Source organism: Crinia signifera, chromosome 9 (genome assembly GCF_055691185.1).
Source record: "Crinia signifera chromosome 9, ASM5569118v1, whole genome shotgun sequence".
NCBI lineage: Eukaryota > Metazoa > Chordata > Amphibia > Anura > Myobatrachidae > Crinia > Crinia signifera.
Genome location: NC_139225.1, coordinates 123,846,488 through 123,858,615, shown reverse-complemented (window position 1 = coordinate 123,858,615; position 12,128 = coordinate 123,846,488).

The window sequence follows — 12,128 nt, the reverse complement described above, 5'->3', positions numbered from 1 at the left end:
TTGCCAGGGCAACCCTGGGGACGGCTGGGGGCTTGAGAGGGCCAGACCCCGCCCACTTCCGCTATCGGGGCCAGCAACAGTTGCCAGGGCAACCCTGGGCATGGCTGGGGCTTGAGAGGGACAGGACCCGCCCACTTCTGCTTTGGGGGCCAGCAACAGTTGCCAGGGCAACCCTGGGCACGGCTGGGGGCTTGAGAGGGCCAGGACCCGCCCACTTCCGCTTTGGAGCCCAGCAACAGTTGCCAGGGCAACCCTGGGCACGGCTGGGGGCTTGAGAGGGCCAGGCCCCACCCACTTCCGCTTTGGGGGCCAGCAACTATTGCCAGGGAAAGTCAGGGCATTGCTGTGGGCTTGAGAGGGCCAGACCCCGCCCACTTCCGCTTTGGAGGCCAGCAACAGTTGCCAGTGCAATCCTGGGCATGGCTGGAGGCTGGAGAGGGCCAGGCCCCGCCTACTTCCGCTTTGGGGCCAGCAACAGTTGCCAGGGCAACCCTGGGCACGGCTGGGGGCTTGAGAGGGCCAGGACCCGCCCACTTCCGCTTTGAAGCCCAGCAACAGTTGCCAGGGCAACCCTGGGCACGGCTGGGGGCTTGAGAGGACAAGGCCCCGCCCACTTCCGCTTTGGGGGCCAGCAACAGTTGCCAGGGCAACTCAGGGCATGGCTGTGGGCTTGAGAGGGCCAGGCCCCGCCCACTTCCGCTTTGGAGGCCAGCAACAGTTGCCAATGCAATCCTGGGCATGGCTGGGAGCTTGAGAGGGCCAGGACCCTCCCACTTCCGCTTTGGGGGCCAGCAACAGTTGCCAGGGCAACCCTGGGCACGGCTGGGGTCTTTAGAGGGCAAGGCCCTGCCCACTTCCGCTTTGGGGACCAGCAACAGTTGCCAGGGCAACCCTGGGCATGGCTGGGGGCTTGAGAGGGCCAGGACCCGCCCACTTCCTCTTTAGAGGCCAGCAACAATTGGCAGGGCAACCCTGGGCATGGCTGGGGGCTTGAGAGGGCCAGGCCCCGCCCACTTCCGCTTTGGGGGCCAGCAACAGTTGCCAGGGCAACCCTGGGCATGGCTGGGGGCTTGAGAGGGCCAGACCCCGCCCACTTCCGCTTTGGAGCCCAGCAACAGTTGCCAGTGCAATCCTAGGCATGGCTGTGGGCTTGAGAGGGCCAGGCCCCGCCCACTTCCGCTTCGGGGCCAGCAACAGTTGCCAGGGCAACCCTGGGCATGGCTGGGGACTTGAGAGGGCCAGGACCCGCCCACTTCCGCTTTGGAGCCCAGCAACAGTTGCCAGTGCAATCCTAGGCATGGCTGTGGGCTTGAGAGGGCCAGGACCCGCCCACTTCCGCTTTGGAGCCCAGCAACAGTTGCCAGGGCAATCCTGGGCATGGCTGGGGGCTGGAGAGGGCCAGGCCCCGCCCACTTCCGCTTTGGGGCCAGCAACAGTTGCCAGGGCAACCCTGGGCACGGCTGGGGGCTTGAGAGGGCCAGGATCCGCCCACTTCCGCTTTGGGGGCCAGCAGCAGTTGTCAGGGCAACCCTGGGCATGGCTGGGGGCTTGAGACGGCCAAGCCCCGCCCACTTCCGCTTTGGGGGCCAGCAACAGTTGCCAGGGCAACCCTGGGCATGGCTGGGTCTTGAGAGGGCCAGGACCCGCCCACTTCCGCTTTGGGGGCCAGCTAACAGTTGCCAGGGCAACCCTGGGCATGGCTGGGGGCTTGAGAGGGCCAGGCCTCGCCCACTTCCGCTTTGGGGGCCAGCAACAGTTGCCAGGGCAACCCAGGGCATGGCTGGGGGCTTAAGAGGGCCAGGCCCCGCCCAATTCCGCTTTTGGGACCAGCAACAGTTGCCAGGGCAAGCCTGTGCATGGCTGTGGGCTTAAGGGCGCCAGGCCCCGCCCACTTCCGCTTTGGAGGCCAGCAACAGTTGCCAGGGCAACCGTGGGTATGGCTGGGGGCTTTTGAGGGCCAGGACCCGCCCACTTCCGCTTTGGGGCCAGCAACTATTGCCAGGGCAAGTCAGGGCATTGCTGTGGGCTTGAGAGGGCCAGACCCCGCCCAGTTCCGCTTTGGAGGCCAGCAACAGTTGCCAGTGCAATCCTGGGCATGGCTGGAGGCTGGGAGAGGGCCAGGCCCGCCCACTTCCGCTTTGGGGCCAGCAACAGTTGCCAGGGCAACCCTGGGCACGGCTGGGGGCTTGAGAGGGCCAGGACCCGCCCACTTCCGCTTTGAAGCCCAGCAACAGTTGCCAGGGCAACCCTGGGCACGGCTGGGGGCTTGAGAGGGCAAGGCCCTGCCCACTTCCGCTTTGGGGGCCAGCAACAGTTGCCAGGGCAACTCAGGGCATGGCTGTGGGCTTGAGAGGGCCAGGCCCCGCCCACTTCCGCTTTGGAGGCCAGCAACAGTTGCCAGGGCAACCCTGGGCACGGCTGGGGTCTTTAGAGGTCAAGGCCCCGCCACTTCTGCTTTGGGGACCAGCAACAGTTGCCAGGGCAACCCTGGGCATGGCTGGGGGCTTGAGAGGGCCAGGACCCGCCCACTTCCTCTTTAGAGGCCAGCAACAATTGGCAGGGCAACCCCTGGGCATGGCTGGGGGCTTGAGAGGGCCAGGCCCCGCCCACTTCCGCTTTGGGGGCCAGCAACAGTTGCCAGGGCAACCCTGGGCATGGCTGGGGGCTTGAGAGGGCCAGACCCCGCCCACTTCCGCTTTGGAGGCCAGCAACAGTTGCCAGGGCAATCCTGGGCATGGTTGCTGGCTGGAGTGGGCCAGGCCCCGCCCACTTCCGCTTCGGGGCCAGCAACAGTTGCCAGGGCAACCCTGGGCATGGCTGGGGACTTGAGAGGGCCAGGACCCGCCCACTTCCGCTTTGGAGCCCAGCAACAGTTGCCAGTGCAATCCTGGGCATGGCTGTGGGCTTGAGAGGGCCAGGACCCGCCCACTTCCGCTTTGGAGCCCAGCAACAGTTGCCAGGGCAATCCTGGGCATGGCTGGGGGCTGGAGAGGGCCAGGCCCCGCCCACTTCCGCTTTGGGGCCAGCAACAGTTGCCAGGGCAACCCTGGGCACGGCTGGGGGCTTGAGAGGGCCAGGATCCGCCCACTTCCGCTTTGGGGGCCAGCAACAGTTTCAGGGCAACCCTGGGCATGGCTGGGGGCTTGAGACGGCCAAGCCCCGCCCACTTCCGCTTTGGGGGCCAGCAACAGTTGCCAGGGCAACCCTGGGCATGGCTGGGGGCTTGAGAGGGCCAGGACCCGCCCACTTCCGCTTTGGGGGCCAGCAACAGTTGCCAGGGCAACCCTGGGCATGGCTGGGGGCTTGAGAGGGCCAGGCCTCGCCCACTTCCGCTTTGGGGGCCAGCAACAGTTGCCAGGGCAACCCAGGGCATGGCTGGGGGCTTAAGAGGGCCAGGCCCCGCCCAATTCCGCTTTTGGGACCAGCAGCAGTTGCCAGGGCAAGCCTGTGCATGGCTGTGGGCTTAAGGGCGCCAGGCCCCGCCCACTTCCGCTTTGGAGGCCAGCAACAGTTGCCAGGGCAACCGTGGGTATGGCTGGGGGCTTTTGAGGGCCAGGACCCGCCCACTTCCGCTTTGGGGCCAGCAACAGTTGCCAGGGCAATCCTGGGCATGGCTGGGGGCTTGAGAGGGCCAGGACCCGCCACTTCCGCTTTGGGGGTCAGCAACAGTTGCCAGGGCAACCCTGGGCACGGCTGGGGGCTTGAGAGGGCCAGGACCCGCCCACTTTTGCTTTGGGGCCAGCAACAGTTGCCAGGGCAAGTCAGGGCATTGCTGTGGGCTTGAGAGGGCCAGACCCCGCCCACTTCCGCTTTGGGGGCCAGCAACAGTTGCCAGGGCAAGTCAGGGCATTGCTGTGGGCTTGAGAGGGCCAGACCCCACCCACTTCTGCTTTGGGGCCAGCAACAGTTGCCAGGGCAACCCTGGGCACGGCTGGGGGCTTGAGAGGGCCAGGACCGGCCCACTTCCGCTTTGGAGCCCAGCAACAGTTGCCAGGGCAACCTGGGCACGGCTGGGGGCTTGAGAGGGCCAGGCCCCGCCCACTTCCGCTTTGGAAGCCAGCAACAGTTGCCAGGGCAACTCAGGGCATGGCTGTGGGCTTGAGAGGTCCAGACCCCGCCCACTTCCGCTTTGGAGGCCAGCAACAGTTGCCAATGCAATCCTGAGCATGGCTGAGAGCTTAAAAGGGCCAGGACCCTCCCACTTCCGCTTTGGGGGCCAGCAACAGTTGCCAGGGCAACCCTGGGCACCGCTGGGGTCTTTAGAGGGCAAGGCCCCGCCACTTCCGCTTTGGGGGCCAGCAACAGTTGCCAGGGCAACCCTGGGCATGGCTGGGGGCTTGAGAGGGCCAGGACCCGCCCACTTCCTCTTTAGAGGCCAGCAACAATTGGAAGTGCAACCCTGGGCATGGCTGGGGGCTTGAGAGGGCCAGGCCCCGCCCACTTCCGCTTTGGGGGCCATCAACAGTTGCTAGGGCAACCCTGGGCATGGCTGGGGGCTTGAGAGGGCCAGACCCCACCCTCTTCCGCTTTGGAGGCCAGCAACAGTTGCCAGGGCAACCCTGGGCATGGCTGGTGGCTGGAGAGGGCCAGGCCCCGCCCACTTCCGCTTCGGGGCCAGCAACAGTTGCCAGGGCAACCCTGGGCATGGCTGGGTACTTGAGAGGGCCAGGACCCGCCCACTTCCGCTTTGGAGCACAGCAACAGCTGCCAGGGCAACCCTGGGCATGGCTGGGGGCTGGAGAGGGCCAGGCCCCGCCCACTTCCGCTTTGGGGCCAGCAACAGTTGCCAGGGCAACTCTGGGCATGGCTGGGGGCTTGAGAGGGCCAGATCCCGCCCACTTCCGCTTTGGAGGCCAGAAACAGTTGCTAGGGCAACCCTGGGCATGGCTGGGGGCTTGAGAGGGCCAGGCCCCGCCCACTTCCACTTTGGAGGCCAGCAACAGTTGCAAGTGCTCTCCTGGGCATGGCTGTGGGCTTGAGAGGGCCAGGACCCGCCCACTTCCGCTTTGGAGCCCAGGAACAGTTGCCAGGGCAATCCTGGGCATGGCTGGGGGCTGGAGAGGGCCAGGCCCCGCCCACTTCCGCTTTGGGGCCAGCAACAGTTGCCAGGGCAACCCTGGGCACGGCTGGGGGCTTGAGAGGGCAAGGATCCGCCCACTTCCGCTTTGGGGGCCAGCAACAGTTGCCAGGGCAACCCTGGACATGGCTGGGGGCTTAAGAGGGCCAGGCCCCGCCCAATTCCGCTTTTGGGACCAGCAACAGTTGCCAGGGCAAGCCTGGGCATGGCTGTGGGCTTAAGGGCGCCAGGCCCCGCCCACTTTCGCTTTGAAGGCTAGCAACAGTTGCCAGGGCAACCGTGGGTATGCCTGGGGGCTTGAGAGGGCCAGGACCCGCCCACTTCCGCTTTTGGGACCAGCAACAGTTGCCAGGGCAACCCTGGGGACGGCTGGGGACTTGAGAGGGCCAGACCCCGCCCACTTCCGCTATGGGGGCCAGCAACAGTTGCCAGGGCAACCCTGGGCATGGCTGGGGGCTTGAGAGGGACAGGACCCGCCCACTTCCGCTTTGGGGGCCAGCAACAGTTGCCAGGGCAACCCTGGGCCCGGCTGGGGGCTTGAGAGGGCCAGGACCCGCCCACTTCCGCTTTGGAGCCCAGCAACAGTTGCCAGGGCAACCCTGGGCACGGCTGGGGGCTTGAGAGGGCCCCACCCACTTCCGCTTTGGGGGCCAGCAACTATTGCCAGGGAAAGTCAGGGCATTGCTGTGGGCTTGAGAGGGCCAGACCCCGCCCACTTCCGCTTTGGAGGCCAGCAACAGTTGCCAGTGCAATCCTGGGCATGGCTGGAGGCTGGAGAGGGCCAGGCCCCGCCTACTTCCGCTTTGGGGCCAGCAACAGTTTCCAGGGCAACCCTGGGCACGGCTGGGGGCTTGAGAGGGCCAGGACCCGCCCACTTCCGCTTTGAAGCCCAGCAACAGTTGCCAGGGCAACCCTGGGCACGGCTGGGGGCTTGAGAGGACAAGGCCCCGCCCACTTCCGCTTTGGGGGCCAGCAACAGTTGCCAGGGCAACTCAGGGCATGGCTGTGGGCTTGAGAGGGCCAGGCCCCGCCCACTTCCGCTTTGGAGGCCAGCAACAGTTGCCAATGCAATCATGGGCATGGCTGGGAGCTTGAGAGGGCCAGGACCCTCCCACTTCCGCTTTGGGGGCCAGCAACAGTTGCCAGGGCAACCCTGGGCACGGCTGGGGTCTTTAGAGGGCAAGGCCCTGCCCACTTCCGCTTTGGGGACCAGCAACAGTTGCCAGGGCAACCCTGGGCATGGCTGGGGGCTTGAGAGGGCCAGGACCCGCCCACTTCCTCTTTAGAGGCCAGCAACAATTGGCAGGGCAACCCTGGGCATGGCTGGGGGCTTGAGAGGGCCAGGCCCCGCCCACTTCCGCTTTGGGGGCCAGCAACAGTTGCCAGGGCAACACTGGGCATGGCTGGGGGCTTGAGAGGGCCAGACCCCGCCCACTTCCGCTTTGGAGCCCAGCAACAGTTGCCAGTGCAATCCTAGGCATGGCTGTGGGCTTGAGAGGGCCAGGCCCCGCCCACTTCCGCTTCGGGGCCAGCAACAGTTGCCAGGGCAACCCTGGGCATGGCTGGGGACTTGAGAGGGCCAGGACCCGCCCACTTCCGCTTTGGAGCCCAGCAACAGTTGCCAGTGCAATCCTAGGCATGGCTGTGGGCTTGAGAGGGCCAGGACCCGCCCACTTCCGCTTTGGAGCCCAGCAACAGTTGCCAGGGCAATCCTGGGCATGGCTGGGGGCTGGAGAGGGCCAGGCCCCGCCCACTTCCGCTTTGGGGCCAGCAACAGTTGCCAGGGCAACCCTGGGCACGGCTGGGGGCTTGAGAGGGCCAGGATCCGCCCACTTCCGCTTTGGGGGCCAGCAGCAGTTGTCAGGGCAACCCTGGGCATGGCTGGGGGCTTGAGATGGCCAAGCCCCGCCCACTTCCGCTTTGGGGGCCAGCAACAGTTGCCAGGGCAACCCTGGGCATGGCTGGGGGCTTGAGAGGGCCAGGACCCGCCCACTTCCGCTTTGGGGGCCAGCAACAGTTGCCAGGGCAACCCTGGGCATGGCTGGGGGCTTGAGAGGGCCAGGCCTCGCCCACTTCCGCTTTGGGGGCCAGCAACAGTTGCCAGGGCAACCCAGGGCATGGCTGGGGGCTTAAGAGGGCCAGGCCCCGCCCAATTCCGCTTTTGGGACCAGCAACAGTTGCCAGGGCAAGCCTGTGCATGGCTGTGGGCTTAAGGGCGCCAGGCCCCGCCCACTTCCGCTTTGGAGGCCAGCAACAGTTGCCAGGGCAACCGTGGGTATGGCTGGGGGCTTTTGAGGGCCAGGATCCGCCCACTTCCGCTTTGGGGGCCAGCAGCAGTTGTCAGGGCAACCCTGGGCATGGCTGGGGGCTTGAGACGGCCAAGCCCCGCCCACTTCCGCTTTGGGGGCCAGCAACAGTTGCCAGGGCAACCCTGGGCATGGCTGGGGGCTTGAGAGGGCCAGGACCCGCCCACTTCCGCTTTGGGGGCCAGCAACAGTTGCCAGGGCAACCCTGGGCATGGCTGGGGGCTTGAGAGGGCCAGGCCTCGCCCACTTCCGCTTTGGGGGCCAGCAACAGTTGCCAGGGCAACCCAGGGCATGGCTGGGGGCTTAAGAGGGCCAGGCCCCGCCCAATTCCGCTTTTGGGACCAGCAACAGTTGCCAGGGCAAGCCTGTGCATGGCTGTGGGCTTAAGGGCGCCAGGCCCCGCCCACTTCCGCTTTGGAGGCCAGCAACAGTTGCCAGGGCAACCGTGGGTATGGCTGGGGGCTTTTGAGGGCCAGGACCCGCCCACTTCCGCTTTGGGGGCCAGCAACAGTTGCCAGGGCAACTCTGGGCATGGCTGGGGGCTTGAGAGGGCCAGGACCCACCCACTTCCGCTTTGGGGCCAGCAACAGTTGCCAGGGCAACCCTGGGCATGGCTGGGGACTTGAGAGGGCCAGATCCCGCCCACTTCCGCTTTGGAGGCCAGAAACAGTTGCTATGGCAACCCTGGGCATGGCTGTGGGCTTGAGAGGGCCAGGACCCGCCCACTTCCGCTTTGGAGCCTAGCAACAGTTGCCAGGGCAACCCTGGGCACGGCTGGGGCTTGAGAGGGCCAGGATCCGCCCACTTCCGCTTTGGGGGCCAGCAACAGTTGCCAGGGCAACCCTGGGCACGGCTGGGGGCTTGAGACGGCCAAGCCCCGCCCACTTCCGCTTTGGGGGCCAGCAACAGTTGCCAGGGCAACCCTGGGCATGGCTGGGGGTTTGAGAGGGCCAGATCCCGCCCACTTCCGCTTTGGAGGCCAGCAACAGTTGCCAGTGCTATCCTGGGCATGGCTGTGGGCTTGAGAGGGCCAGGACCCGCCCACTTCCGCTTTGGAGCCTAGCAACAGTTGCCAGGGCAACCCTGGGCACGGCTGGGGCTTGAGAGGGCCAGGATCCGCCCACTTCCGCTTTGGGGGCCAGCAACAGTTGCCAGGGCAACCCTGGGCACGGCTGGGGGCTTGAGACGGCCAAGCCCCGCCCACTTCCGCTTTGGGGGCCAGCAACAGTTGCCAGGGCAACCCTGGGCATGGCTGGGGGTTTGAGAGGGCCAGGCCACGCCCACTTCCGCTTTGGGGGCCAGCAACAGTTGCCAGGGCAACCCTGGTCATGGCTGGGGGCTTGAGAGGGCCAGGACCCGCCCACTTCCGCTTTGGGGGCCAGCAACAGTTGCCAGGGCAACCCTGGGCATGGCTGGGGGCTTGAGAGGGCCAGGCCTCGCCCACTTTTGCTTTGGGGGCCAACAACAGTTGCCAGGGCAACCCTGGGCATGGCTGGGGGCCTAAGAGGGCCAGGACCCACCCAATTCCGCTTTTGGGACCAGCATCAGTTGCCAGGGCAACCCTGGGCATGGCTGTGGGCTTAAGGGTGCCAGGCCCGCCCACTTCCGCTTTCGAGGCCAGCAACAGTTGCCAGGGCAACCCTGGGCACGGCTGGGGGCTTGAGAGGGCCAGGACCCGCCCACTTCCGCTTTGGAGCCCAGCAACAGTTGCCAGGGCAACCCTGGGCACGGCTGGGGGCTTGAGAGGGCCAGGCCCCGCCCACTTCCGCTTTGGGGGCCAGCAACAGTTGCCAGGGCAACTCAGGGCATGGCTGTGGGCTTGAGAGGGCCAGACTCCGCCCACTTCCGCTTTGGAGGCCAGCAACAGTTGCCAGGGCAACCCTGGGCATGGCTGGGGGCTTGAGAGGGCCAGGACCCGCCCACTTCCGCTTTGGGGGCCAGCAACAGTTGCCAGGGCAACCCTGGGCATGGCTGGGGGCCTGAGAGGGCCAGGCCATGCCCACTTCCGCTTTGGGGCCAGCGACAGTTGCCAGGGCAACCCTGGGCACGGCTGGGGGCTTGAGAGGGCCAGGACCCGCCCACTTCCGCTTTGGAGCCCAGCAACAGTTGCCAAGGCAACCCTGGGCACGGCTGGGGGCTTAAGATGGCCAGGCACCGCCCACTTCCGCTTTCGGGGCCAGCAACAGTTGCCAGGGCAACTCAGGGCATGGCTGTGGGCTTGAGAGGGCCAGACCCCGCCCACTTCCGCTTTGGAGGCCAGCAACAGTTGCCAATGCAATCCTGGGAATGGCTGGGAGCTTGAGAGGGCCAGGCCCCGCCCACTTCCGCTTTGGGGGCCAGCAACAGTTGCCAGGGCAACCCTGGGCATGGCTGGGGGCCTGAGAGGGCCAGGCCCTGCCCACTTCCGCTTTGGGGCCAGCGACAGTTGCCAGGGCAACCCTGGGCACGGCTGGGGGCTTGAGAGGGCCAGGACCCGCCCACTTCCGCTTTGGAGCCCAGCAACAGTTGCCAGGGCAACCCTGGGCATGGCTGGGGGCTTAAGAGGGCCAGGCCCCGCCCACTTCCGCTTTCGGGGCCAGCAACAGTTGCCAGGGCAACTCAGGGCATGGCTGTGGGCTTGAGAGGGCCAGACCCCGCCCACTTCCGCTTTGGAGGCCAGCAACAGTTGCCAATGCAATCCTGGGAATGGCTGGGAGCTTGAGAGGGCCAGGACCCTCCCACTTCCGCTTTGGGGGCCAGAAACAGTTGCCAGGGCAACCCTGGGCACGGCTGGGGTCTTTAGAGGGCAAGGCCCCGCCCACTTCCGCTTTGGGGACCAGCAACAGTTGCCAGGGCAACCCTGGGCATCGCTGGGGACTTGAGAGGGCCAGGTCCCGCCATCTTCCGCTTTGGAGCCCAGCAACAGTTGCCAGTGCAATCCTGGGCATGGCTGTGGGCTTGAGAGGGCCAGGACCCGCCCACTTCCGCTTTGGAGCCCAGCAACAGTTGCCAGGGCAATCCTGGGCATGGCTGGGGGCTGTAGAGGGCCAGGCCCTGCCCAATTCCGCTTTGGGGGCCAGCAACAGTTGACAGGGCAACCCTGGGCACGGCTGGGGGCTTGAGAGGGCCAGACCCCGCCCACTTCCGCTTTGGGGGCCAGCAACAGTTGCCAGGGCAACCTTGGGCATGGCTGGGGGCTTGAGAGGGCCAGGACCCGCCCACTTCCGCTTTGGGGGCCAGCAACAGTTGCCAGGGCAACCCTTGGCATGGCTGGGGGCTTGATAGGGCAAGGACCCGCCCACTTCCGCTTTGGGGGCCAGCAAGCAACCCTGGGCATGGCTGGGGGCTTGAGAGGGCCAGGACCCGCCCACTTCCGCTTTGGGGCCAGCAACAGTTGCCAGTGCAATCCTGGGCATGGCTGGGGGCTGGATAGGTCCAGGCCCCGCCCACTTCCGCTTTGGGGCCAGCAACAGTTGCCAGGGCAACCCTGGGCACGGCTGGGGGCTTGAGAGGGCCAGGACCCGCCCACTTCCGCTTTGAAGCCCAGCAACAGTTGCCAGGGCAACCCTGGGCACGGCTGGGGGCTTGAGAGGGCCAGGCCCCGCCCACTTCCGCTTTGGGGGCCAGCAACAGTTGCCAGGGCAACTCAGGGCATGGCTGTGGGCTTGAGAGGGCCAGACTCCGCCCACTTCCGCTTTGGAGGCCAGCAACAGTTGCCAGGGCAACCCTGGGCATGGCTGGGGGCTTGAGAGGGCCAGGACCCGCCCACTTCCGCTTTGGGGGCCAGCAACAGTTGCCAGGGCAACCCTGGGCATGGCTGGGGGCCTGCGAGGGCCAGGCCCTGCCCACTTCGCTTTGGGGCCAGCGACAGTTGCCAGGGCAACCCTGGGCACGGCTGGGGGCTTGAGAGGGCCAGGACCCGCCCACTTCCGCTTTGGAGCCCAGCAGCAGTTGCCAGGGCAACCCTGGGCACGGCTGGGGGCTTAAGAGGGCCAGGCCCCGCCCACTTCCGCTTTCGGGGCCAGCAACAGTTGCCAGGGCAACTCAGGGCATGGCTGTGGGCTTGAGAGGGCCAGGACCCGCCCACTTCCGCTTTGGAGGCCAGCAACAGTTGCCAATGCAATCCTGGGAATGGCTGGGAGCTTGAGAGGGCCAGGACCCTCCCACTTCCGCTTTGCGGGCCAGCAACAGTTGCCAGGGCAACCCTGGGCACGGCTGGGGTCTTTAGAGGGCAAGGCCCCGCCCACTTCCGCTTTGGGGACCAGCAACAGTTGCCAGGGCAACACTGGGCATGGCTGCGGGCTTGAGAGGGCCAGGACCCGCCCACTTCCGCTTTGGGGGCCAGCAACAGTTGCCAGGGCAACCCTTGGCATGGCAGGGGGCTTAAGGGGGCCTGGACCCGCCCACTTCCGCTTTGGGGGCCAGCAACAGTTGCCAGGGCAACCCTGGGCATGGCAGGGGGCTTAAGGGGGCCTGGACCCGCCCACTTCCGCTTTGGGGGCCAGCAACAGTTGCCAGGGCAACACTGGGCATGGCAGGGGGCTTAAGGGGGCCTGGACCCGCCCAGTTCCGCTTTGGGGGCCAGCAACAGTTGCCAGGGCAACACTGGGCATGGCAGGGGGCTTAAGGGGGCCTGGACCCGCCCACTTCCGCTTTGGGGGCCAGCAACAGTTGCCAGGGCAACACTGGGCATGGCAGGGGGCTTAAGGGGGCCTGGACCCGCCCACTTCCGCTTTGGGGGCCAGCAACAGTTGCCATGGCAACCC